The 27,684-nt window shown below is 41.1% G+C and overlaps 1 protein-coding gene across 2 annotated transcripts in view; it reads left to right on the top strand.

Annotated features, from left to right (window-relative positions):
- MYRIP (myosin VIIA and Rab interacting protein) overlaps positions 1–27,684 on the top strand; it is a 393,858-nt gene that overhangs the window by 214,154 nt on the left and 152,020 nt on the right. The gene's annotated exons all lie outside the window — the stretch shown is intronic.

The raw sequence follows: 27,684 nt of genomic DNA, 5'->3' as shown, positions 1-27,684 counted from the left end.
AGGCACCCCACAGATGAGTATTTTAAACATTTTAACTTTGTTAACCCCCTCTTGATTCCTATTCTATCTTTGTTGTATTTTAATATATATATATTCTAATACTATATTCTTAAAACAGTTTATTGGGATATAATTTACATACCATCCAGTTCACTCATTTAATATGAACACTTCAGTGTTTTTTAACGTATCACTAAGCTGTTCAACCACCATCACAATCTAATTTTAGAACATTTTTATCACCCTGTAAAGCAACCCCACGCCAGCTAGTGGTCAGTACCCTTCTCTCCTCCTCTGTTGAGCCCTGGACAACTTAATCTACTTTCTGTCTCTATGGATTTGTCTCTATTTCATATAAATGGAATCATATAATATGTGTGGTCTACCGTGACTGGCTTCTTTCACTTAGCATGTTTTCAAGGCTCATCCATGTTGTAGCATGTGTCATAACTTCATTTCTTCTTATTGCCAAATAATATTCCATTTTATGGATATATCACATTTTATTTATCCATTCCACTGATGGACATTTGAGGTGTTTCCACTGTTTGCTTCTGCAAATAATGTTGCTATGAACATCTTTGTATAAATTACTAAATTATTTTTTTATTTACATGCCACACACACACACACACACACACACACACACCCCACTTGGCAAACTATAGCCAACAGACCAAAATCAGCCTGTCATAGGCCAAATCCAGCTATAGCCCTTTACATAATGAATTGTCTATAGCGCTTTTTTGTCACAGTGGGAGACTAATTCCCACAGAGACCGTATGGTCCACAAAGTGAAAAAATGTTTACTATCTGGTCCTTTACAAGAAAAATTTTTTTACTTCTGCTTTACTATGTAGTCAAAGTACATGAATATTTGCTACTTTCTGCACTTTACATTCTTAGTGCCTCTCGACATTTCCACACTGGAATGATTTTTCCTTGTACCTGGAATTTTCAAGAATTTTTATTATTGCTGATTTTGTGCTGGTAAGTTATTCTGGTCTGAAATGCCTGATTGAAAATACTTTGATTTTGCCTTCGTTCTTGAAGGTTATTTTCTGTGGTAAAAAAAAAAAAAAAAAAAAAAAACTTGGTTGGCAGTCACTTTCCTTTACCTCCTTGAAATTATGTCTCCACTATCCTATCACTTCCAGTATTGCTATTGAGAAGGCAGCTGTCTGTCACTCCTTGAGGTAATCTGCCTTTATTCTCTGGATGCTTTTAAGATTTTCCCACTATCCTTTATTTTGTTCAGTTTCCTAAGGTCTATGTAGGCATGCTTTTTAAAAATCTTTTTTACACAGGGGTGCCTGGGTGGCTCAGTTGGTTAAGTGACTGCCTTCGGCTCAGGTCATGATCCTGGAGTCCTGGGATCGAGTCCCACATTGGGCTCCCTGCTCGGTGGGGAGTCTGCTTCTCCCTCTGATCCTCCCCCCTCTCATGTATACTCTTTCTCTCTCTCTCTCTCTCATTCTCGCTCTCTCAAATAAATAAATAAATAAAATCTTAAAAAAATATATTTTTTACACATTAATGGACTTCTTGAATCAGTATATTATGATGTCTTTCACGGGTTCTGAAGAATTCTCAGTCATTTTTTTCCGGACCAGGCACTAACAGCAATTATACACTGGGAAAGACAACAAAGAATATTTTGTAATGAATATATACCTTTAAGATACTATAGGCAGTGGGCGCCTGGGTGGCTCAGTTGGTTGGGCGACTGCCTTCGGCTCAGGTCATGATCCTGGAGTCCCTGGATCGAGTCCCACATCGGGCTCCCTGCTCAGCGGGGGGTCTGCTTCTCCCTCTGACCTTCTTCCCTCTCGTGCTCTCTGTCTCTCATTCTCTCTCTCAAATAAATAAATAAAATCTTTAAAAAAAAAAAAAAAAAGATACTATAGGCAGTAAATGCAGGTGGCTAGTTACAAACAAGCCCTCTTATGTAATACAATCAGGACTTCACTGGTTTGTAATTCCCCAGAGAATGAACCTACTGAAGTATGCATACTTTAAAACTTTTAAAACTTAAAACATGTAAGTACACATTTGTTTGCCAGTACTTTAATGGAGGACTGAGCTGTGATCCTCAATTATGGACTTAGTGAAGTACCGTATAAAACATATTCATAATGGGCTATGTTAAAATTCTAATTGCAGCTTCTTTAAACTAGGGCAAGAAATTAAAGATTGTTGCAAAGAATCTAAAAGCAGAACTCTAATTTATTTACTTTCTCCTATCTTTTAGTTTTCTTGCCTATATGTAATTTAGTCTACCCAGTCTTCCCCAAACTTTTGATTTCATTTTAATAGAACACTTTTCTTTTGTTTTACATGTCTTTCATTACTTCCATATTATTGAACTAAATTATGCATAACTAGCATAAACACGTTTGGATACTGATTCTTGATACAACTCAACTGGCAGAAGCAGAAATGTCTAGGTGTCATAGATAGTGTGATCATTCAGTGTACCTTTGAGGATAACCGTGTTGTATAGGGAAAAAAGTGGAGAGATGGGAGTATTGACTGAGATTGGCTTGTCTCTACTACAGCCCTGCTTCCTGAGATTCATCACCACTAGCCCTTGCCCCATTTCTGCACCTTAACTGAGAATTTTAAAAACATTAAAAACCTTCATAGCACAGAGAAAAAATGTTATGCAATGCTACAAAAATCTGAAAAAATAGTACAAAATATGAAAATATTAGATCAGTTTCATTTATGAATGTTAATGCAAAATCCTTAAATAAAAGACAAGCTGATAGAATCCACGAATACATTTAAAAGAACAACACCTCATAATGAAGTGGTATTCATCCCAGAAACACAAGGAATTCAGAGGTCTATTAATATAATATCACAAATTAATAAGCCAAAGGAAATCAGCCATATGAGTCTCTGAATAGATGCTAAAAAATGCATTTGACAAAATTCATTATCTTTTTCATTTTAAAATGCATTCTAGAGAAAGAAGTGAATGTTTTCTTAATGATAAATACCCGAGTGCATGCTTGCCCTCTCACTCCCTCTCTCCTGAAGCCAAAGGCAGTTAAGTACCAGGAGAGTAGGCATTAAAGTCAGGATGTTCACAATCACCACTGTTATTTAACATCACGGAAAAAGAAGTGAAATATTTAAAAACGTAAAAAGAGGAGGTAAAATCCCTATTATTTTCAGATGGTGTAACTGTGAAACTGGAGGGTGGGCTACTGAAAACCATTATAGTCTTAAGAGTAGGTAAATGGCTGTCAGGCTAAGATACAAAAATCAGTCACTCTCCTTCCTCTAACAACAACAGTAGCAAAAAAGGATAAGATGCCTCAGAATAACAGGAAATCCATAGACTCCAAATGGAAAAACAAAACAAAGTAAAACATTAAATCTCGACAGGCCATAAAAGAAGACTTCAGTAAGTGGAAATACGCCCTGTATTTGGGTGGAGAAGCCAACACTGTTAAAGCTCAGTTCTCTCTAAATCAATGTGTAGGTTCCATTTGAGCCCAAGAAAATTCTCAACAGGATGTGTATTAAAGATATCCAAGCTGAATGTAAGAGTTCATATGGAAAAATAAATACAAGAAAAACTGTGAAAACTCAGGGGAAACAAAAAGAACGATGAAGAGTGTTTTTGTCCTGGTAGATATTAAACATGCATTAAGGCTACTGTTTATATAACAGTTTCATACTGGCCCTGAATAGGTAGCTCACAGAACGGAGAGCTAAGAACCACATAGAGAGGACTGAGATGGACTAATTTAGTTTGTGACACCGATGGCATTTCAATTCAGTGAAGAAAGGTTCAGTGAATGGTATTTGGTTTAACTAGCTGGCCAGCTTGGAGAAAGAGGGGCTGTATCCTTAAGTTGTTCCTTACATGAAAATAAATTCCAGGTCAATCAAATATTTCAAAATTAAAGTCTGAACCTTGCAAGAAGTAGATGAAAACATAAGAAAATGTATAATCTCAGAGGGAGCTGAGCCCCAAATGCAGAAATTCTAAAATAAAATATATCTTAATTTGACCACATAAAAATTAGAAACTTGTATAATGAAATTTACTCTAAACAGTCAGCTGTTACAAATGACACACTGGGAAAGAATATCTGTAACATAAATTCAAAGGGCTAATATCCTTGAATTATAAAAGTTAATACGAAACCAAAAAAAAAAAAAAAAAAGCAAAATAGGCATACAAACAGGCATCTTACAGAAAATGAAATAGCAATATCCAGTTATATACGGGAAACAGGCATTCTGTTGCACAATTAGTGGGATTATAAACTAGTACAAACTTCTAGAGGACTGTTTACACATACTTTCCAATTCTAAAAATGCACTCAACTGAACAATTTACCGAAAAGTGGCAAAGGTATAAGTACAGTTGTACTTATTGGAGTATTGTTTCTAATGACTAAGAAAAACTGGAAACTATATAAATGCTCATTAAGCAAGGACTGGTTTTAAAAATTGAGATATCCATTCTATGAAGTACTCATCCATCTATCCTGATGGGAGAGGTTAGGAGCACGGCTTTGGAGCCCAACCTGAATGCAAATCCCAGTTCTGCTATATACTAGCTGTGTAATCTGGCCCAAGTTATTTGCCTTTCTGTACCTCGGTTTCCCCATTTGTAAAATGTGAGTAGCAGTACCTACCTCCAAGGGATATTGTGAGGTTTAAATAAATTAATAAAGTGGTATTTAGAACAGTGCCAACCACAGCATAATCTTTCAATAAGTGCTAATTATTATATGTTATTAAATGGTACAAATGCAGAATATAGGCCAGTGTGTAGTGTGGTTTCTTGTGTGAGAGGGAGTGAGTGAAAAAGTAAGGAGATGATAAAAGATAGATGATAGATAGACAGACAAATGGATAGATAAATAGATCTAGATTTAGCATGGAAATGCCTAACTGTAGTGGGAAGAGACTTTTCATCTTCATTTTATGCTTCCTTCTATATTTCCTGAATTACCTAACTGTGTTGTCAGGAGAGCTAATTGGTGATAACAAAGAAATTCCAAAAATGTAGTGGATTTTTTTTTAATTTATTTTTTTTATTTAAATGCAATTAGCCAACATATAGTACATCATTAGTTTTTGTTTTTTCATGGAAACAGGACCTATGCTTTTATTTTTATTTTTTTAATTTTTTTTTAAATTTTATTTTATTATGTTATGTTAATCACCATACATTACATCATTAGTTTTTGATGTAGTGTTCCATGATTCATTGTTTACATATAACACCTATAGTGATTTAAAGAACAAAGGCTGTGGGGCACCTGGGTGGCTCAGTCGGTTGAGCGTCAGCCTTTGGCTCAGGTCATGATCCCAGGGTCCTGGGATTGAGCCCCCACGTTGGACTCTCAGCAGGGAATCTGCTTCTCCCTCTGCCTCTCCCCCTTTTCATGCTGTCTCTCTCTCTCACTTGCTCTCTCTCTCTCAAATAAATAAATAAAATCTTAAAAAAAAAAAAAAAAAAGAACTAAGACTGTTCTTTCTCAGAACAGTCCAAGGTGAGTGTTCCAGGTTTCCCGACTTGTCTGCCCCATACAGTCATTCAAGGCCTTAGGGCTCCACCATCCCCTAGGGGCAGAGAGTCCTCAAACCTGACTTCCTGTTAGAATCCTCTGGAGAGCTTTGGAAAAATCGCGTTGCCCAGCCATACTCTTAATCACTGGAGTGGGACCCAGGTATCAGTAATTATTACAATACTCCAGGGGATTCCTAGGCAACCAAGTGCCCTGGGGCCTAATCATCTAATTGTTGATGCCCAAGCCACATGGGGTTTCGGCCCCCATGAAGGGGAGGAGAGCATGGAGGAGGCCCACCTTCATATAAAGGGCGTGGCCTCTAAAGGTACATATCCCCTGTGCCCCCATTCCATTGTCGTGACCATAGTCACACAGCCACACTTGGCTCCCGGGACCTGGCCACCACGTGGCTAAAATCCTGTAGATTTTGGTGGCCAGCTATCATGACATAGATTATTTGAAAGTATTCTCCTCCCCACTCCCCCAAATAACAAGGACTATCCAGAGGGAGGGATCATGGCCAAATTTTTTCTTTATAGTTTCATGTATTTCGGAAACACTAGTGTTATTTTTTAACCTGGAATAAAAGAAACATTTCGTTTTCTTTTTGAAAGAAAGAGTTTCTAATTTAGCAGTGGCAAACCCAGAGAGTAGACGGAAGCTGGCAGGGGAACTCGCTCCATTGATATTTGTCCCTAGGGATAAAGAGATATAAAATGCTGCATCTGAAATTTAACTATATGTAAGATCACATAGTGTATCAGTTAAACCTTCTGGGACACTTTTGAGAGGAAAAAGGAGTGAGATGAAATGACTATGAAGTAAATGTACTTCAAGGCAGCTGTTGACAGTGACATTCAAAACTGAGGCTCAGTGATCAACAAATATGAGGATGGCATCTCATTAGCTATTCCACTGATATAATGCAGACACCATGGGGGTGGTTGTATTAATATTGATAACCGCTTTCTCGCTGCATGTGACAGTTTGCAGTGCACTGCCATCTGACTTTCTCATTTCAGTTAGAGGGTAAAACAAAACCTTTTGTATAGTGATTTTTGTGTCACGTTGTTAAAAGGCAGTTTAGAAATTTCAATGATACGGAGCCCCAAACACCGCTGAATTCAGGATCCTCTTCCTCCTCTCGCAGTTTATATGTAGTTTATATATGGATAAGCCTCCCACGAGCACCTCAGCTGCTGGTAAGAAAGACTCCAGTGGTTTCCTCTCCCTTCCTCGCCCCCAGGCCTCCCAGTCATGTGACATTGCTTTTTGTGCAGCGGAAGGCAGGTTGTCTGCCAAGCATGGGCTTGGGCTCTGGAGAAAAGATCCCTATTTTAAGAAATACCACAGGCCATAGGTTCTGCTGAAGGAGGTGTGGGTAGGCTAAGACTTCCACCTGTCAGAACGTGATTCGAGCTCCTCTGGAAGGTAGAATTGTGCTCTCTGTGCTCAGAGACCTCAGAACCCTGCTTCTCCCTCGGTCACCTCGATTTTCCACGATTACTTCATTTCCATACCAGTTGGAACACTGTAACCCCTGGGATGAGGCCAAGCCATGTGGAAGGACTTTTAGAAGAAAGAACAGAGTTTCTAATTTAGCAGTGGCAAACCCAGAGAGTAGACGGAAGCTGGCAGGGGAACTCGCTCCATTGATATTTGTCCCTAGGGATAAAGGGATATAAAATGCTGCATCTGAAATTTAACTATATGTAAGATCACATAGTGTATCAGTTAAACCTTCTGGGACACTTTTGAGAGGAAAAAGGAGTGCCCTTAATTGCTCTAAGATTGATTGATATAAACTGGGACTGTTCTGAGCAAAGTGGACTTAGTGGTGTCCCTAATTACGTGGCCCTCATTTTCATTCACAGAAAAGCCCTCCTTGGTATGTATTTCCAACTTTTCATGCCCAGTGGGCTTGTGACCCTAGATCTAGGGAGCCCTACACGATTGTTAGAGTGAGTCAGAGAAATTCAGCTCCATCAGGGGACAATTGCCACAACACCCACCTGAAGAGTCCTACTGGTAGGTCACACCTGTGTCAGAGGCAGCCCAGACCCTAACCTCAAAGCACTGAGCTCTCAGATCACACATGTGTGCTAAAACAGTCAGGACTCAGTCTGGTTGTTCGTTAGACAGGACAACAGGTGTCCAGCCACCATGCATTTGCTGGGCACACTCTCCTTTTGTGGGATTCTAGAACCTTGCAAAACCAGCAGTGATCCTGGAATGCATGTGTGCTGGCTAAACTGAGGTATAAATTCATCTTAGTTTATCAAGGTCAGAGGGCTGAGGCCAAGGGAATGTGACCTCTAATATTAGGCACAGGTATTTCATGAGAGAAGATACCGCCACAGCAATACAAAATAACTCTGTCCACGAAGCTTGTGTTATTCCTTTTTTAAAATTAATCCAGACAATACAATATTATTCAGTGCTAAAAAGAAATGAGCTACAAAGACATGAAAAGACATGGAAGGAAACTTGAATGCACATAAGTGAAAGAAGCCAATCTGAACAGGCTGCATACTGTATGCTTCCTGCTGTTTGACTCTCTGGAATAGGCAAACTGTGGAGGCAGTAAAAAGATCAATGGTTGCCAGGGTTCAGAGCAGAGGGAGGAATGAATAAGCAGAGCATAGAGGCTTGGGAAGGCCATGAGGCTATTATGTGTGAAACTATAACGATAGATACATGGTAGATAATGTTATACCTATGTTTAAACCATAGAATGTATAACACTAAAAGTGAACCATAATGTAAACTATGAACTTTGGGTGATAATGATGTATGAATATATGTTCATCAGTAGTAACAAATGTACCACTTTGGTGGGGGATGTTGATAATGGGGAAGGCCATGCATGAGTGAGGGCAGGGGATATTTGGGAAATCTGTACCTTCTGCTCAGTTGTGCTGTGAGCCAAAAAACTGCTCTAAAAAATGAAGTCTTACTAAAAAAATTAATTCCGATTATTTATATGTTGATTTTCAGGGTTTTCTAAGAAACTATTCTTACCATATAAAAAAAAATCATTTTTTTTCTTCCTTCCTAATCCTTATAAATTTCATTTCTTTTCTTGTTTTTCTGCCCTGCCCAAACCCCCAGTAAAATCTAAATAACATTAGGGATCACCACCAACACTGTATGGTTCTTAATGTTAAGGATAACGGTACTAATATTTCACCAATGTGTGTGATGTTGGCTATGGGGAGTTTCAGATGTTCCTTTCCAGAATAAGCAAGTTCCTTTTTATTCCTAGATTGCCAAGAGACTTTAATATAAGTGGGTAATTTTTCTTCTTTCTTAATTTGGTGAATTACATTAATTACTTTTCTAAGAAGTAAACTAACTTGCATTCCTGGCACAAACCCAAACTGGGCATGTATTATCTTTTTTATACTCTGTTTATATTATTTAGGGCTTTTGCACCTGTGTTCACAGATGAGCTTGGCCTGTAATTTCCTAATCTTTTACTTTTCTCTGTTGGGTTTTGGCTTTTGGTACTAACGTCACACTATCCCCATAAATTGAATAGAGTATTGTGCCTTCTTTCTTCATTTTCTTAAAAAAAAAAAAAGGCGTATATAAAATAAAATTATTTGTTTTTTAATTTGTAGTAGAACTCAGCTGCTTGGGACTGGTGGTTCTTTTTAGGAAAAACATTTTACTGTTGATTCAGTTTCTTTAATAAGTGTAAAATGATTCATGTTTTCTATTTTATCTTGAGTTGGTTTTTAGTAAGGTGCATATTCTAGGAATTTGTCCATTCCATGTAACTTCCCACTTAGTTTGCATCCTGTTCTTTATAATGGCATTTTATTCTCTCTCTACTTTCTGTCCTGCATCTATAGCATCATTCCTATTACTATTTATGACTTCTTTCTTCCTTTCTTAAAACAGAGAGTTATAAAAAAATTTTTTAATGAAACAGAGAGTTATCTATTTTTTCATTTGTAATAACCAACTTCTGACTTGTTAGGTTATCTCTATTGAATATTTGTTTTCTAGTCTATTTCTGCGTTTTTTCTCCTTTTTAATTTCTTTGTGCCTTTTCTACTGTTCTTTGTCTAATTTCAATTTATTTTTTATTTACAAAGAGAGAAAGAGTGTGAGCAGGGGCCAGGGGAGAGAGAGGAAGAGGGGAGAGGAAGAGAGAGAATCTTTTTTTTTTAAATTTTTTTATTGTTATGTTAATCCCCATACATTACATCATTAGTTTTAGATATAGTGTTCCATGATTCATTGTTTGTGCATAACACCCAGTGCTCCATTCAGTACCTGCCCTCTTTAATACCCATCACCAGGCTAACCCATCCTCCCACCCCCCTCCCCTCTAGAACCCTCAGTTTGTTTCTCAGAGTCCATCGTCGAAGAGAGAGAATCTTAAGCAGGCTCCACACCCAGTGCAGCGCCTGACGCAGGGCTCGATCTCACAACCCTGAGATCACGACCTGAGCCAAAATCAAGAGTCAGATACTTTATTTTCAGCCTTTTGCTTTTTCCCTAAATGCCTCTCTGTGTACCACAGTAGTGACACCCCCCAAGTTCCAATGTCTAGTTTCTAAAATTATCATTCAATTCTAAGAATTTTAAATTTCCATTTTGATTTTTTTCTTTGACCCAAGTGTTTTATTCCTTGAAAATACATTTTTTAAGTTTCCAGACTATGAGGTTTTCCTTATTGTGTTTTTGTTGTTATTTCAAACTTACTTACATGATGCTTCAAGACTGTGGGCCAAATGACACCAGACCTTTGAAATTTGTTGAGACTTGCCCAAGTCATGGTCAACTTCCCTAAATATATAAATTGCTAAGTGGAATGCCCTAAGTATGTATGACCATTAGATCAAGGCTTGCATGGTGTTATTTAAATCTTCTATATTCTTAACCAACTGAGCCACCCAGGCGCCCCCTTAATCTTCTATATTCTTGTTCACTGTTTGACTGCTTAATATATTAGTTACTAAGAGAGGCACTTCAAAATCTACCAAAATAATAGATTTATCTGTGTCCCCTTGTAATTCTGTCTATTTATGTTTTATGTATTTTGAGGCTGTTATTAGGTACCTGCAGGTTTACAGTTGTTAAATATTCCCTTTTCACTTTGGCTCTCTGTCCTGCATTTTGGATAATTTGTTTATCTCTGTCCCTTATTTCACTAATTTTCTATCAAGTTATGTTGAATCTGCTATATAACATGTCCATCAAGCTTGCAGTTTCAAGTATAATATTTTTTTTCATTTTTGGAAATTATATTTTATTGTTTGAAATTGGATTGATCATCATAGAATCGTTGTTCCTTGCTCATAATTTAAATGTTCTTGTATTTCTTTTATACTTACTAAACATAGTTATTTTTATCTGATTTCTAATATTTGACATGTTTAGTGGTCTGATTCTTCTGTTATTTCTCCTGATTCTTGCTCAAGATTATCCAGATTTAGCAGATACAGCCTTAGTTTTGTTTTGTTTTTGTTTACCAATAAAGGTAATGAGAATTCAGGCTAAAACTCCAAGAAAGGTTTGTGGTTATGACCTGAGGTGATAAATTTTCAGAGGAGATTTTAATACACCCATTTTCAAGTAAAGGTTATTCCTTTTATCACCAAATGTTTCTTTACTGCCCTCTTCTGCATGTTAGGTTTATTTCTAGGTGACTCTTAACACTGAAAGTATAACCTACGGTATCCAAGCTTTATATGAAGGGTATCTCATTATATTTCTCCACAGTGATGGGAGCCCTAAAATTCATTTCTGATGTCTTGCATGCAGCACAGTTGCCCAAAGAGAAGGATTATCTGAATTCAGTTGAAACCCTCTGGGCAAAAAGCACCTCCATATTTGCTCACTTCCTTGAATTCTCATTTTTGTGTCGTTTTTAGCTTTGAAGATTTCTCATTTTCTTTGGTTGTTTTTAGGAGATTATAATTTAATGTATATAACCTACCATACTTACACATTTTTAGGTTACAGTATGACCAAAGTTCAGTGATACTGTCATGGACAAGTCTCTCAGATCCAACCTGACATTTTTTTTTAAAGATTTTATTTATTTATTTGACAGAGAGAAAGACAGCAAGAGAGGGAGTAGGAGAGGGAGAAGCAGGCTTCCCGCTGAGCAGAGAGCCTGACGTGGGGCTCAATCCCAGGACCCTGGGCTCCATCCCAGGACCCTGGGATCATGACCTGAGCCAAAGGCAGATGCTTAACCACTAAGCCACCCAGGTGCCCCTCAACCTGACGTTTCTGAGCCACAGCATGAACTCATGGCTGAAATCAGCAGTTCCCTGCCACTCTGAGAAGTCTATATTTAACCAATCGCAACAGCTTTGAGCTCTCTCAGAATTTCAGATACCTGTCTCTTGTGTGTTTTTCATTAATGATTTAATCAGATTATATTTAGTTACCCAAAATTATGAACTTTAAGCTCATTTATTCTCTGGGTCAGAAATCAACAATTCATCTCTCTAGTATTTATTGCACTAAATGCTTTACCTGTGATCGTTACGGTTTGGGAACTCTATAATTCTAATTAGGGCCTAGTTACCAGCTTATTTTTTTATTTTCTTTTATTATGTTCAATTAGCTGACATATAATACATCATTGGTTTTTGTTGTAGTGTCCAACAATTCATTAGTTGCGTATAATACCCAGTGCTCATCACCACACGTGCCCTCTCTAGTACCCATCACCTGATTACCCCATCCCCCCACCCCCCTCCCCTCTGTAACCCTCAGTTTGTTTCCTGGAGTCCAGAGTCTCTCATGGTTTGTCTCCCTCTCTGATTTCTTCCCATTAAGTTTTCCCTCCTTCCCCTGTGGTCCTCCTCACTATTACTTATGTTCCACATATGAGTGAAACCATATGATAATTGTCTTTCTCTGCTTGACTTATTTCACCCAGTTTATTTAAAGTATAAAATAAACTGAGGAGAAAACAAAAACAATGAATTTTCACCCTGCTTATACATGGCTTCCTGCAGCGAGGCCAACTAAGTAGAAAGGGAAAGGACATATATGTAATACATGCATTCTTCATCTGACTCTCAGTGAATCAACTGCATTTCTTTAGCAGATAAAGATGAGGAATTGGTCCCATAACTCTTTCTGTAATAAAACACTTAATAAGATAAAAATCAGTTTAAAATCAAAGTGTCTACCCATAAAATAATCCAAAATAATATTGGATCATTTTGAGTGAAGACCCCAATTTGAAGAAGCTGAGCATTATCTTACATTTAATAAACATTTAATGTCTATTAATAGACATTTGAGTTCTCCCAAGATTAGAAAACAAAATCTCTTGGTAGCCCATTTAGAAGCTGATAGGGATTTAGTCATTTATTCAATACCTATTTAATGGGTGGCCACTATGTGCAAGGCACTGTGTTCCAGCATTAGGGACTTGGAAGTGAACAAAACCAGACACAGGTTCATGGACTTCCTGGCCTAGAAAGGGAATAAGCAAATAATTGTGTGATTTCAGTCAGGATAAATACTGAAAGGGAAAGATATAGTGCTATGAGTGGGTCCTCATTTAGGCTGTGGGGACAGGGGGGTAACGTTTCAGTTCCCCTAAAAGGTTGGTGGGAGCTAATCTGACAAAGGCAGATTGGGCAGCAAGGAAGTCAGGAGGAGGAAAAATACATCCCAGAGAAGGCCAGATGTAGGCAAGATTGCTCCTTCCTTATTTCTCTTTCTTCTTCATTTTTCCCTTCTCTTCATTTCAGTTTCCATCTTCAACAATAAAACATGGTAGTGGTGATAAAGGGAAGAAGAGTATTGAACTATCAGAAGAGTCCCTGCATTTGGGTCTCCCTAAATACTGGTCCTTAATGAGACCTTGGGAGCCAGGGGTAAAGGTACCATCTCCTGCAGTGTACTTGCAAGAGCTCCCCCAAGCAGGCTTACTTTAGATTTGCAGATTCTCCTCCTTTTTACCTCCTCTTTTCCTTCCTTTTCTCCTGGTTATGACTCCATCTGGCTCCTTGGAAGTACCAATGCCCTGGCTTTCTGGGTTACCACCTTGATAGTTCTCTTAACTATAGCTTTCCTTCTTCATTAGCTACACACTCAAGTTCTGCTAAGCATCCAGACCCTCCCTTCTGCCAGCACAAAAATCTGCCTCTCCAGGCCTTGCACGTAAAACTCAGACAATTTTGGCAAACCTGTTCCTTTTGCAGGTAAGGAAATTTAAGTGACTTCTTTCCTATATTGCCTCTGTCCTCAGTATTTTTTTTTCCAGAAGAAAATCAATCAAATTTAATCTGGATATCAAGTTATTCCAGCACCATTTGTGCAAAGTTGTTTCTCCCCCTGTTTTGTACCTTTGTTGAGTATCACATGACTATAGAAGTGTGGGTCCGTTTCTGGATTTGCTGTTCTCCACTGATCTGTTGATTTTTATGACAATTCCACATAGTAATTATAACTTACTATAAAGTAAGTTTAGAAAGCAGATAATGTACACTCTCTAAATTTGTTCTTCTTTTTCAAAATTGCTTTGACTGTTCTAGGTCCATTGCATTTCCAGATAAATTTTGGAATCAACTTGTCAACTTCTACAAAAACACTCTCTGGGATTTTGAATGGGATTGTGTTGAATCCACAGACCCATTTGGGGAGAATTAACATCTCAGCAATACCACATCTCCCAGTTCATAAACATGGTATAACTTTCCATTTATTTAGTTCTTTAATTTCTCTCAGCAGCAATTTATAGGTTCCAAAGTAAAAGACTTGAACATCTTCTGTCGAATTTTTCCTATTATATGCTTTTTGATATGATTATAACAAAAATTTTTAAGCTTATTTTCTAATTATTTGCTGCTAACATATAAAAATACAATTCAAGGTTTCCTGAGCTGGAGGGTTCAAAGAACAGCCAGGACAGTAACCCCCTAGGAAGCAATTACTTCTAGAATTTTCTTCTACCCTTTTGATCCCTGCAGCCTATGACTAAAAGGTCCTTTTACACCTAACAGAGTCTCTGGTCCTCCTTTTACCTCTAACACAAACTGACTTTAGAGAAACTTAGGTTTGACTCTTAGTTTTACCAACTGTGTAACCTTTAGCCCATTACTTTTCATCTCTGCTCACCAATTTTCTCATCTACAGATAAGGATACCAATACCTAACACTCAGGGCTGTAGTGAGGATTAAAAGGGCTGCTCTGACAAGTGCTAAGGGTCCATCACTAGTAATTCCCTTCTGTTATTCTTCGGTGGGCACCACTCACTGGCTTCTGCTCTGCAGAGGGACCATTACTCTCAGCTCAGGAAAGTAGAGAGATGCTGTAATCATTGTGCCCCATTACTCTTTACAGTAAAACTACCAACCACCAAAGAGACATGAGGCCAAAAATTAAATGTAACTAGGTAGAATCAGAATACCCCTATCACAAAAATGGGAAAAGGAGTTGCTTGCCCTTTTCCATTCATTGCAGGAACCTTATTATATTCCTGACTCATGCCAGGCTCAGTGCTAGGGATCATGGGCATTAAAAGCCTAAAAAAGCCAGTTTTAAAGTCAGGAAATGACAGATGTTGGCGGGGATGCGGAGAAAGGGGAACCCTCCTACACTGTTGGTGGGAATGCAAGCTGGTGCAGCCACTCTGGAAAACAGTATGGAGGTTCCTCAAAAAGTTGAAAATAGAGCTACCCTACGACCCAGCAATTGCACTACTGGGTATTTACCCCAAAGATACAAATGTAGGGATCCAAAAGGGTACGTGCACCCCGATGTTTATAGCAGCAATGTCCACAATAGCCAAACTGTGGAAAGAGCCAAGATGTCCATCGACAGATGAATGGATAAAGAAGAAGTGGTATATATATACAATGGAATATTATGCAGCCATCAAAAGGAATGAGATCTTGCCATTTGCAACAACGTGGATGGAACTGGAGGGTATTATGCTGAGCGAAATAAGTCAAACAGAGAAAGACATGTATCACATGACCTCACTGATATGAGGAATTCTTAATCTCAGGAAACAAACTGAGGGTTGCTGGAGTGGGGGGTGGGGGGGGAGGGATGGAATGACTGGGTGATAGACACTGGGGAGGGTATGTGCTCTGATAAGCGCTGTGAATTGTGCAAGACTGTTGAATCTCAGATCTGTACCTCTGAAACAAATAATGCAATATATGTTAAGAAAAAAAAAGAAGGTAGCAGGAGGGGAAGAATGAAGGGGGGGAAATCGGAGGGGTAGACGAACCATGATAGATGATGGACTCTGAAAAACAAACTGAGGGTTCTAGAGGGGAGGGGGGTGGGAGGATGGGTTAGCCTGGTGATGGGTATTGAGGAGGGCACGTTCTGCATGGAGCACTGGGTGTTATGCACAAACAATGAATCATGGAACACTACATCTAAAACTAATGATGTAATGTATGGGGATTAACATAACAATAAAAAAATTTTTTAAAAAAAGCCAGTTTTAGCTCCAACACTTGTTTGTGGACCCAGAGCTGACAGAGGAGATGACTTCTCCCTCAGGAGCTCCCATGTTCCAGGCCTTGTGAAGTACAGGAATGTATCCAAGAACCAGTCTCCACCTACTTCTAAAAGATGGTTTTAATCTACACTGAGAAGCAAGAGGATAAGTTTAAGCAAAGATCACATTCGAAGCGTGTTTCAACTAATTTGGAAAAAGCAGACAGTGCTCTAGCATCCGAAGCAGTATTAGCCTACCAAGGATGGGCCCCCAGACAGGGCTACTTAGAGCCCCTTCTCAGCAAGGGAGTTTTCCCCATTTGATTGGGTTTTAAACCTCATTCTGTATATCAGTATGGCAGTTTTTTCCATCTTCTTTCCTTGCCTAATGCTTTAAAAAATTATTGTTAGCAGTTAATCTATAAATATTTATTAAGCACTTAATGTGTGCCAACTATGTGCTAGAACCTGGGGGCATAGTGTTGGCAAAATACACACAATTCCTGGCTCATTGGGGCTTACAGCATTGTGGGAGAATATGACAATGCTTATATGATCACAGAAATGCATGGATATTTTCAAGCAGTGTCAAGGACTGAAGAAGAAGCTTACAAAGATGCGAGCACCTATAGGAGGGAGAACTGGTCTGGGCTGGAGGTAAGGTAGCCTTCCCTAATACTTAAGCTGCGATCTAAAGTTTGAATAAGTGTTAACAAGGCAAAGTGGATGTGCAGTGGGTAGGACAAGTTTCCAGGTAGAGAAACAGCATATGCCAAGGCCCTGAGATGAGTGGAAATTTGGCCTAAATAAAGAACCCAGAGGTTGGGGTATTTGGAGCTAGAGAAGGGGAAGAAGAGTGGGAAGGGGTAATGATGAAGGTTGGCAAGGGTCTGATCTGGTCTTGGTCAGAAAGATTAGACCTTTAACTCAATAAATATTTGCTGAGCACCTTCACTGTTCAGGCCCTGTTCTAGGCTCTGAGAGTTCTCCAGAACAAAAAGTAGAGTCTCTGCCTCATGTGCTTCTATTCCAGGGGGAGCCTTGTCTGATGGTGAATGCAATGGCCCAGGTTTAGGGTGAGGGTGGGGAGGTGCAAGAGTGAGAAGGAAATGAATTTGAGAGATAGCTCATGTGTCTTCTGATGGAAACTTTCTATGGCCCACGAGGCTCCCTTGATACATATTCTCATATCTTTAACATTTTCTGTGCCATTGCACTTCATGGTTTATAACTATACATTCAGTTGTCCGACTATTTTCTTAGTATTTTTGTCTTCCTACTCTTTTCCCTTGAATAAGCTCCATGAAGCCAGGCTCCCTGTCTCCTCCTCCTTGCTGTATCCCCAGCACCTGGCACATTGCCTGGTGCTCATAGATACTTAGTAAATAACTGCTAGTTGGAGGAATGCATTGGCTATTGGGAAATGAGGAAGGGATCAAGGATGACTCCCCAGTTCCTGGATCACCATCTGGGAGGAAGGGTGGCCCCATTTATGGAGTTAGAGAACTATAGTGAAGGACCATGGGGAGGATGAGATGAAGACGACAGATTTGTGTTTGCACATGTTGGGCTTAGGGTGCCTTTGCAGTGGTGTGTCAGGTGGGGAGCTGGCCAGAGCTCAGGGTCTCCTAAGTGCATGGATGGTACCTGGGCTAAAAGGAGCACACCAAAGACAAATTGTAAAGTGATGGGAGAAGAGGGCGAGCCTTGTGGGTAAAAATCCAAAGTTCCCCCAAAAGGGTCCACAGAACATCAATTTAAGAGATGAAAAGAAAGGTCTGATAGCCCAGCATAAGAAGGGGCTAAAAATGTAAACCCTTAGAAAGGTTCTAGAGATACTGGCCTAATTTGGACAAAGCATTATTCAGCATGAAGACGATTGAGTTCAGCAGGAACAAAGATAGCAGATGATGCTATATTCATTCTTGGGACTACAAACAAACTGTTCTTCAAAGCAAGATCAGAAACTACTGCAGAATGCTCTTAAATATTTTGAATTCTCATTTGAGAGCAGGAACAAGTGGCCTAAAGAAAGCAAACTTTAATTCAGCATCATCTGGGCTGTGTAAGCTATACACCACCATGAGTATTCCTAGGGATCCTGCCTGAGGTGTGAATTGCTCTTGGAATCACCATAAAGGCATCAGGGAGCTCCCTCTCCCTCTGCCCCTCCCTCTGCTCTCTCTCTCAAATAAATAAATAAAATAATTTTTTAAAAAAAGGCATCAGATGTTTATAGCAGCAATGTCTACAATAGCCAAACTATGGAAAGAGCCAAGATGTCCATCAACAGATGAATGGATAAAGAAGATGTGGTATATATATACAAGGGAATATTATGCAGCCATCAAAAGGAATGAAAGCTTGCCATTTGCAACAACGTGGATGGAACTGGAGGGTATTATGCTGAGCAAAATAAGTCAATCAGAGAAAGACATGTATCATATGATCTCACTGATACGAAGAATTCTTAATCTCAGGAGACAAACTGAGGGTTGCTGGAGTGGTGGGGGGTGGGAGGGATGGGATGGCTGGGTGATAGACATTGGGGAGGGTATATGCTATGGTGAGCGCTGTGAATTGTGTAAGACTGTTGAATCACAAACCTGTACCTCTGAAACAAATAATACATTATATGTTAAAAAGAGAAGAAGAAGAAGAAGATAGCAGGAAGGGAAGAATGAAGGGGGGGAAATCGGAGGGGGAGATGAACCATGAGAGACTATGGACTCTGAGAAACAAACTGAGGGTTCTAGTGGGGAGGAGGGTGGGGGGATGGGTTAGCCTGGTGATGGGTATTAAAGAGGGCACATTCTGCATAGAGCACTGGGTGTTATACACAAACAATGAATCATGGGACACTACATCAAAAACTAATGATGTAATGTATGGTGATTAACATAACATAATAATAAAAAAAAGGGGGGCATCAGAGAATATTATGCTGTTTTTAATTCAAAGGCAGCACTAGACCCTGCTACCTGAAAGTAGAGCATTCCTATGAAACCTTTCATAAGCCGAAATGATGTAAAGCAAAGAAGCAATTACCATTAACTTACATGGAAAATTTTTTTGAGCATTCCCAGAACCCAAAAATTACCTCTTAGGCTTTTCTGATACCTTCGGGCACATCTCGCTAATGGATGCACAAAATAAATCAAGATAAAGCACAGATGTTTACACAGTTATGGCGGCTTGACGCGGAGACACTGAGTGTGGTTCCGGGGGAAGAAGCTTGGTGGCACTATTCTCGCTGCTTAGATGCTTGGGGTGCACTGCCCCTGTGATGGCTCACTGTAAAACACTAAATGCTGTTTCGCTTCTTGCCTTTTTTCATAAAAAGGAAAATCCTCTTCAGATTTCTTTTGGTTAGCAAAAACAGGTACTAACAGGTACCTTCGTAAAAGTGAAGTGGCATTATATGAACTTTCTAAAAGCAGGGGACACCTGGATTTAGGAATTCATTGGTAAGGAAAGAATTGAAAAGGCTTGTCGTTTATAGCAGCAGGACTGAGGCTATGAGATAATTAAGAAAAGAGGATATGGGCACCTGGGTGGCTCAGTCACTTAACCAGCCAACTCTTGATTTCAGCTCAGGTCATGATCTCATGGTCCTGGGATCCAGCCCCATGTAGGGCTTCCCGCTCAGAGGGCGGGCCTGCTTGAGGATTCTAGCTCTCTCTCTCTACCTCTGCCCCTCCCACTGCTCATGCTCTCTCTCAAATAAATAAAATAAATCTTTAAAATAAATAAGAAAGCACCCCAAGAAGAATAATGTTAACTTTCTTCAACTAAAATTTCCTACCTGGGTCACCTGGGTGGCTCAGTTGGTTAAGCGTCCAACTCTTGATTTCAGCTCAGGTCATGATCTCAGGGTGATGAGATCAAGCCCCCCATCAGCCTCCATGCTCAATGGGGAGCCTGCTTGTCTCCCTCCCCCCCTACCCCCACTCAGGCTTGCTGTCTCTCTAAAATTAAAAAAAAGGAAAGAAAGAAAAAAGAAAAGAAGATTTAATTTATTCTAAAGAATTGTACCAGGGTGCCTGGGTGGCTTAGTGGGTTAAGTGTCCCACTCTTGGTTTCGGCTCAGGTCATGATCTCAGGGTCCTGAGATCAAGCCCCTTGTTGGTTTCAGCATTCAATGTGTATTCTGCTTGAGATTCTCTCTCACTCTCCCCCCCTGCTCGCTCTCTCTCCCTCTCTCTCTCTCTCTCAAATGGATGAATAAATCTTAAAAAAAAAAAAAATGAATTGTACCAGGGACCCCAAATCCCCAGTCAAGTAACTTCTAGACCCTTGTCCAAATGAAACCACACAAAGACATCTGCATTTTCAAGGACTGTGTATCCCTCAGGTGATTTGTTCAAGTTGAGGAGTGAGATTCTCTTGCCAACCTCTAAAATGAGATCCCTTGACAGACATGTAGGAGTGGGCTTATAAATTCAGAAAGTGTAACAAATTCCAAATAAGCTGAAGAACTTCAGAAAGTCTTTTTGTCAGCTGTGGCTTTCAGATGCAATCATAAAGCACTAAAATGTTTTCGTTACTTCTAATCAATTTAGCTTGTGTCTCTAACTTTGGGAAAAATAATACACCATCCAGTAGGTAAGCTGTCTTGGGCATTATGTTTTATCAAAGAGAAGTGATTTGCTTCTTGCCTTTTATAAATTTCCTATGATTTAAAGTGTCCTTTATTTGTTTAAAAGTTGCCTCCAGGGAACCAAAACTTGTTGTATATTCTCATATAAATCAAGTGTGTGTACATGTGTGTGTGCATACTAGGTTTATTTATTTAGTATTTATATCCCTACCAACTTACAATTCTGTCAACTTGCAAATGAGAGGGAGGGTAGCCTTCATTTAAGCAAAAATTTGAAAGAGGGATGGAGCCTGGTAGAGGAGGGGTAAAGCAGGATGCAGAGCTGTGAAGGAGTGTGTCTTTTTTAGGAGGAGCAGAACTGGTATGGCTGAAGCATGGGGTGCATTGCCAGGGGCGGGTGGGGAAGTCAGTGGATGATGTGGGAAATTTAGGAATGTGTAGAGCAATGCAGAGTTTGAGATGATGCAAATTGTGGGGAGGTCTGAGGGTGGGTTTCCGTGTCTGTGTTTATTAGAGAAGCACGATTGATCTCCTCTTGCCTTGCTTCCAAGGATTCACCAAGAAGGGATTGAAAACTTCTTGGGGATCAATTTAAGAACTTACTTAGAACTCTTCCTACTTAAGTCAATAAGAGTCTTCCTTCCCTATGCCCCTGTGGCTAAAACTAAGAGAAATATAATCTCCATAGCAAAAGCAAACAAACAAAATAAAACAAAGCTGGAACTTCCCACTACATGTGGAACTGGGCAAGAGGAGTCTCTGTTGCCTTTGTATGATTGTGTATGTCCAGGAAAGGCGTCACACAAGTGTCCATATTAGCTTCATTTGTAATACCCCCAAACTGGAATGAGCATATCAATTGTAGTGTATTCATCTACTGAAATACTATATAGCGATGAAAAAGAAGGAACCACAGATATGTGCAACAGCATGGATGAACAGACATGATGTTGAGCCAAAGAAGCCAGACACAGATGGACACATACTGTATGATTCCATTTACATAGACTTCCAGAATGGTCAAACTGATCTATAATGAGAGAAATCAGGATAGTGATTGCCCTTGGGGGTAGAAAGGGCTACTGAATGGGAGGGGATACAAGGGAGCCTCCTGGAGTGATTAAAATGTCCTATATGTTGACTAAGTGGTGGTCTTACAGGTGTGTACACATATGTAAACCTTCAATGAGTGTGATACTTCATCTTAGTACATTTTATTATATGTAAGCCCTGTTGCCCTAAAATAAATTTTAAAAAATTAGTTGAGACATTTACCCTGGCTCTGCCACTTAGCTGTGTGGCTACTGGCCAGTTGCTGAGCATCTCTGAGCATCATTTTCCTCATCTGAAAAATGGGAATTAATGATACTGAGATCATAAGGTTGCTGAAGGATTAGAGAAAGGACGACTTATACCTCCCATGGTGTCTGTCACATCGTTGGGAGTCACTTAATGAGAAGAACTTTAATTTCCTTTACTATAATGGTCTGTAGTCCAGAGTCCCAGGCTCTGTGGCTCCAGCTTGGATGGTACAGATAGGAAGTTATGCTGAGTCCCCACAGGAGTGCTGGAAGGTGGCATTTCCTGTGACAAGGACATCACTTTGAATCACACTCATAAAAGTATTCCAGCTACCCTTTTCCTTGCAGTAGAGAATTTTCTAAGCAGGAGTGGGGAAAATTAGGAACTTCTAGATGAGGCTTCTGAGTGGTACTTGTGGGAAATGTAAACCAAATAAATTCCCTGACAGATTTTGGGGAGAAAAAAAGTCATTCTCTGAGAGTAATGCTAGAATGTGACCTTGTAACCTTGAAAAATAACCACACAACTTGGAAAACCAAATACAATAATAAACTTTTAAAAGCTAAAGAAAAAGAAAACAATTCTCAAAAGCACCCAGAGAGAAATAACACATTTCTTATAGGGGGAGATCTATTCAGGTGACAGCAGATTTCTCCTCAGAAACCATGGAGGCCAGAAGAAAATGGCACATTTTTCAAGCGCTGAAAGGAAAACACTGTCCTCTATAAATTCTATATCCGAGGAGGCTATCCTGTAGGAATGAAAGAGAAATCAAGAGAGTCTGAGATGAAGGAAAATGAAAAGAATATGTAGTTGGCAGATACATCCTTAAAGACTGGCTGAAGGAAGTTTTTCAAACAGCAAGGAAATGAGTAATAGGAGAAGGCATCTCAGAGCATTGGGCAAAAAGCAACAGCAATGGAGAGAGCAGACATGTGGGTACACGCCATGGACTGTCTTTATAAATCACTTGTGATGACAGGAACAAAAATTATAATGCCATCTGAGATTCAAGACAATGATATTTAAAAGTGGGAAAGGCAAGGGGGCCTAAATGTAACTAAGGTTTCCACACCTCACTTGAAGTGGGAAAATGTTCATACCAGTAGACTGTGACAAGGAACATATGTATGCTATGTGACCCAGAGCAATCACCACAAAAATTCTACAATGAGATATTCTCAAAAATCCCATGAAAAATTCAAGATAGAACCCTAATGGTAGGGGTGCCTGGTGGCTCAGGTCATGATCCCAGGGTCCTGGGATAGAACCCCTTGTAGCATCAGGCTCCCTGCTCAGTGGGGAGTCTGCTTCTCCCTCTCCTCTGCCATTCCTCCTGCTCGTGCTCTTTCTCTTTCTCTCTCTCAAATAAATAAATAAATAAAATCTAAAAAAAAAAAGGAAAGAAAAAGAAAACGCTAATGGTAGCACACAAGAAGACAGGAAAGGAGAAACAAAGGATCGAGAACCAAAAGAAATAATAGCAGAAGGAATCACCAAAGCGTTTGCAAAATCAGGGGAAATTCTCCTACTGGATGTTTGGAAAGTTCTGCATCTTCCCAGCTGAGCCCCAGTATGGACTCCAGGACAGTGATTTACTGTGTCAAAGGCCCACTCACACCAGGGTGTTCCACAAGGACACAGAAGGAATAGATGTGGCTCCCTAAGTGACCTGAGCTACTCTTAACTTAGCAGCCACCTTAAAAAAAGTTAAAGAACTTGCTTCTCACTATGTGGACTCTGCCTTTCAAAGGATGAGAAAACTTTGTGGCACGAAGGGTTTCAACCCCTCCCCAGCACAGAATGGGGCCGCAGCTCAACCCACTGCAGGGTCGCGCTCAAAGGGGCTGGGACAGGAGGCTGGGCCCACTCAGAGGGTCACCAAGGTGGAGCCTGATATTCTGGGGGCCAGGTGCCAGGACACAGCAGTGTGACTTGGCTTCCCTGGCCATTCAGAGGCCTATCCCCTGCCTTACACTTGGGACCTCTGGTGTTGTGGAAGGAAAATGCTGGCCCTGCCATCAGACATATCAGCCTGAACCCTGGCTCAGCCCCTACCAGCTCTGTCCCCCAGCCCACCATCCATCAGACAGAACTGACACTGGCTTGGGGACGTGCCAGGAGTAATAACCGAGGGAGCCCCGTGCCTACTGCAGTGGGCCTCCAGTGAATGCTTATGAGGCCAGGTTCAGAGAGGTGACATGGATAGCTATAGTTCCTGGGAGCCTCAACCCAGAAGGAAGAACGTAGCAGCAAGTGAATTTCAGGGTGGACAGTGAGGCTGGTTGACACTCACAGCTCTAGGGTGGGAACAGGGAAGCCAGCCCCATGCCCTGAGCCCAGGATGAAAACTGGGGAATGTCGGGGAATCCATAAAGGGCCACAAGGCATTATTGATGAACCCCACTCATACCATTGCTGTACAGATGACAACAGAACCCCAGCCACTGGTGTTGGACATCGGCAGGGGCATGACTGTCCCTCCAGAGGGAGGCCCCATGGAGGAAGCGGGGCAAGTGACCCAGTGTGGCCTTGACCAGTAGGTGGTGGAGCTGGTTGGTCTGGGTTCTGATGCTGGCCCTGCCCGCCCTCGTGCGAGGCTCTGAAGCTTCCCCTCCTCTTTGGTCAGATGAGTGTAACAATAGTCCTGGCCTCACGGCGCTGTGGACCAGGTTCAGCGAGAAGCACCTGCCAGGGCTCAGCCCAGCAGCTGGCCCCTAGTGAGCACCAACAGATGTGAGCTATTATTCCTGCTGCTCTTGTTGCTGTCACTGGAGGGTCAGCCGGGCCAGCAGATCAAGGGCACTGAGAGTACATATGGAAATGTCTGCTTCAAGAAGGGCCGGTATTACGAGACACCAGCTTTTCGTTCCGTCAGCACCTGGTTTGGTTGACAGCCGGCAGGTGGGAGAAGGAGGGGAACCCAGAACAGATGTTGGAACTAATCAGTCTTTACAAGTTTCCCAACTTAGAATTTTTTTAATCCTAGTTGTTCAGATGGCTATAGCTGTTGGGAAACTGTGTGCTCGATCAGAACTGGCTCAGAACCTGGTGCATGACTGGAAAACAAGCCGAAGCACACCAGTCAACCCAGCTGTGAGCTGTAGGGCAGGGCCGGGGGGGGGGGGGGGGGGACTGATACCTGAAAATCAGCAATCGTTACCCTCCGATAGCCTGAATGTTGGCCCATTTCCATTCATTCATTCATTCATTCAGTAATTTCCAGGTGCCATGCATAAGCTGGAGACAGAGCCCCAAACAGGATGAGTTCCTGCCCGCCAGGATCTGAGTCTAGTCCAGAGACTAGGGAGATAGGAAAGCCCCCCTGTAACCCTCCAGAATTCTAGCCCATGCTGGGAGAGCACCTGAAGGCAGTGCAAAGTCCCTGAGGTGTGAGTCGGGGAATCTGGATCGCAGAGTGTCACCAAGGCTGGAGCCTGTTCTGCAACAGCAGGAAGAGGCTGGGCTGGGGCTGGGAGGGAGCACAGGGCCCCGCCCCAGGACCGTCTCAGCCCTATTAAGGAATTTATGGTTATCTTGAGAACAAAAGACTGATACCAGGCACAGAGGCAGACACTGCTCCAATTCCTGTTTGAGGAGGATGCCTCTGGATGTGTGTGGAGAGGGACACACCCGGAGGCAGGAAGACAGGTCACAGCGGTCATCAATGGCTGGGGTAGGAGCCTGGATTCAGTGGTGGCCGTGGGAATGGAAAGGCACAGGTAGCTTTGAGAGAGATCTAGGCATGTGGATGGTGGGGGCAAGGAGTAGGGGTCAAAAGAGATGCTGGATGGACGCTGGTGTCATTTCCAGGGAGACAATGCAGAAGGAACAGCAGCTCCCAGGGAGGGTGATGTGTGAGTGTAGAGCTGTCATCCTCCCAGTGTAGATGTCCAGAGGGGACAGGGGGAGAGGGATAGGCATCAGCTCCTTAGCGCCTGAATCCAAAACTGGACTCTAGGTCATTAAGAAGAATGTTTAGCACTTCAGTGTGGAAGCAGTTTGCTTATATTATGTTATTTTAACCTCTCAGTCATCCATGAAGTATGTGGAACCAATATTCCATTTTGTAACTGAAGAAAGTGATGCTTGTACAGATTGTGAAAACATGGTCTCTTTTTGCTGGTATTCGAAAGTCATCTTTGGAATTAGTAGCTCTCCATGCAGGTTTTTAAAAAAATTGTATTATTGAAATATAGTTGACATACAACATTATATGAGTTTTAGGTGTACAATATAGTGATTCGACCATTCTGTCCATTACACAGTGCTCATCACGGTAAGTGTAGTCACCATCTGTCACCATGCAGCGTTACAGTATTCTTTTTTTTTTTTTCAAGATTTTATTTATTTATTTGACACAGAGAGAGAAAGAGCACAAGTAGGGGGAGCTGCAAAGGGAGAGGGAGAAGCAAACTCCCCACTGAACAGGGAGCCCGACATGGGGCTTGATCCCAGGATGGTGAGATCATGACCTGAGCCGAAGGCAGATGCTTAACCGACTGAGCCACCCTGGTGTCCCTAATTACAGTATTCTGGACTATATTCCCTGTGCTGTATTTTTCATTTCTGTGACTCCATGCTGGTTTTTAAGACCCTGAGATGCTCTCCTGGGCATGAGGCAGGGGAGTATTCACAGAGCAGGAAAATTTGGGTTCTAGATTTAGAGTATGCCAAAATGCTGGAAGTGCTCATTAGACTTGTCTGTGGCTCAAAAAACATCAACTCAAACAAGAGCCAAAAACAAACAAACAAAGTTAAAAGAGGACATGAGTCTTACAGAATTATTTTTCTGAGGTTTGGGGGGAAGGTATCATCATCATAGAGCTTTTTATACATTGGTTCTGAGAGAGATGTCTCTGGAGGATGTTTCAGCGCTTATTGTATTGTAATGGCCTTGGCAATGGATTGTTTATGCAGAATTGCATATGCTTCCATGAAACCACTTTCTACAGATTTCTCTTTTCTTCTCTAAAATTATATACAGGATTTTCAGGCCAAGGTATGCGTGAATGTGCAAGAAGAGCCTGTGAATCAGTTTTCATGGGACAAGGTCAAGGAAATAGATTCCCATACTGTGAGCACCTCTAATAGTAATACAGAAGTGCTTCTCTCCATGTTTTTGTTTTTGACCTTGGGAAAATTGTTCTCAGGAACTTAGTAACAAGTACCTCATGGGTGTTGCTGGACCTGAAAAGCACTCCATGAATAATGGCTGTATTCAAAATTTCTCCCAGAAAAATCAACGTATTCAGTTTTGTTTCTACTCGGACTTTTGTCTTGCTTGGTGAGCTTTGATACCTCGTACAAAATCCCTGACCTTTCTGGGGCTCTGCTGTGACACATTCCTCGAGAACGCCCAGGGGGCTGGCCCATGAGCAGCTAGCTGGACCAATGCTCTGCACTGAAATCTGCTGATTTGGTGGAGGGCAGTGATTGTGTTCAGGTGGCACTGTGCACGTGGACATGGAGGGCCAGGTAACTCCCCCAGATGGCTGGGAGAAAAGGGAAGCGGAGGGGCCTGCCTTTGCTGGGAGCCCGAAGTCCGCGGAGAGAGCCCTCTCCCTGTTGACCAGCCAGACTTTCTACTGAAGGAGGGATTCATCTCCGAGAGCAAGTCAGCTGTAGTACAGGCTAGGGTTTCACCTTTAGGGAGTAAAACCTAACTCAGCTGAGCATCCTCATTCATTTTTAACTCATGATCTGTCGAACCTGCTCACATATGTGCTTCTCTGCCCAGAGCCATTTCTGAATAAAAGGCCTGAAGGGGACATCTGTGGCACAGGTGTCTGTCC

Source organism: Halichoerus grypus, chromosome 1 (genome assembly GCF_964656455.1).
Source record: "Halichoerus grypus chromosome 1, mHalGry1.hap1.1, whole genome shotgun sequence".
Lineage (NCBI taxonomy): Eukaryota > Metazoa > Chordata > Mammalia > Carnivora > Phocidae > Halichoerus > Halichoerus grypus.
The sequence above is the reverse complement of the archived record's forward strand: the minus strand, read 5'-3'. Positions and strand labels throughout refer to the sequence as shown.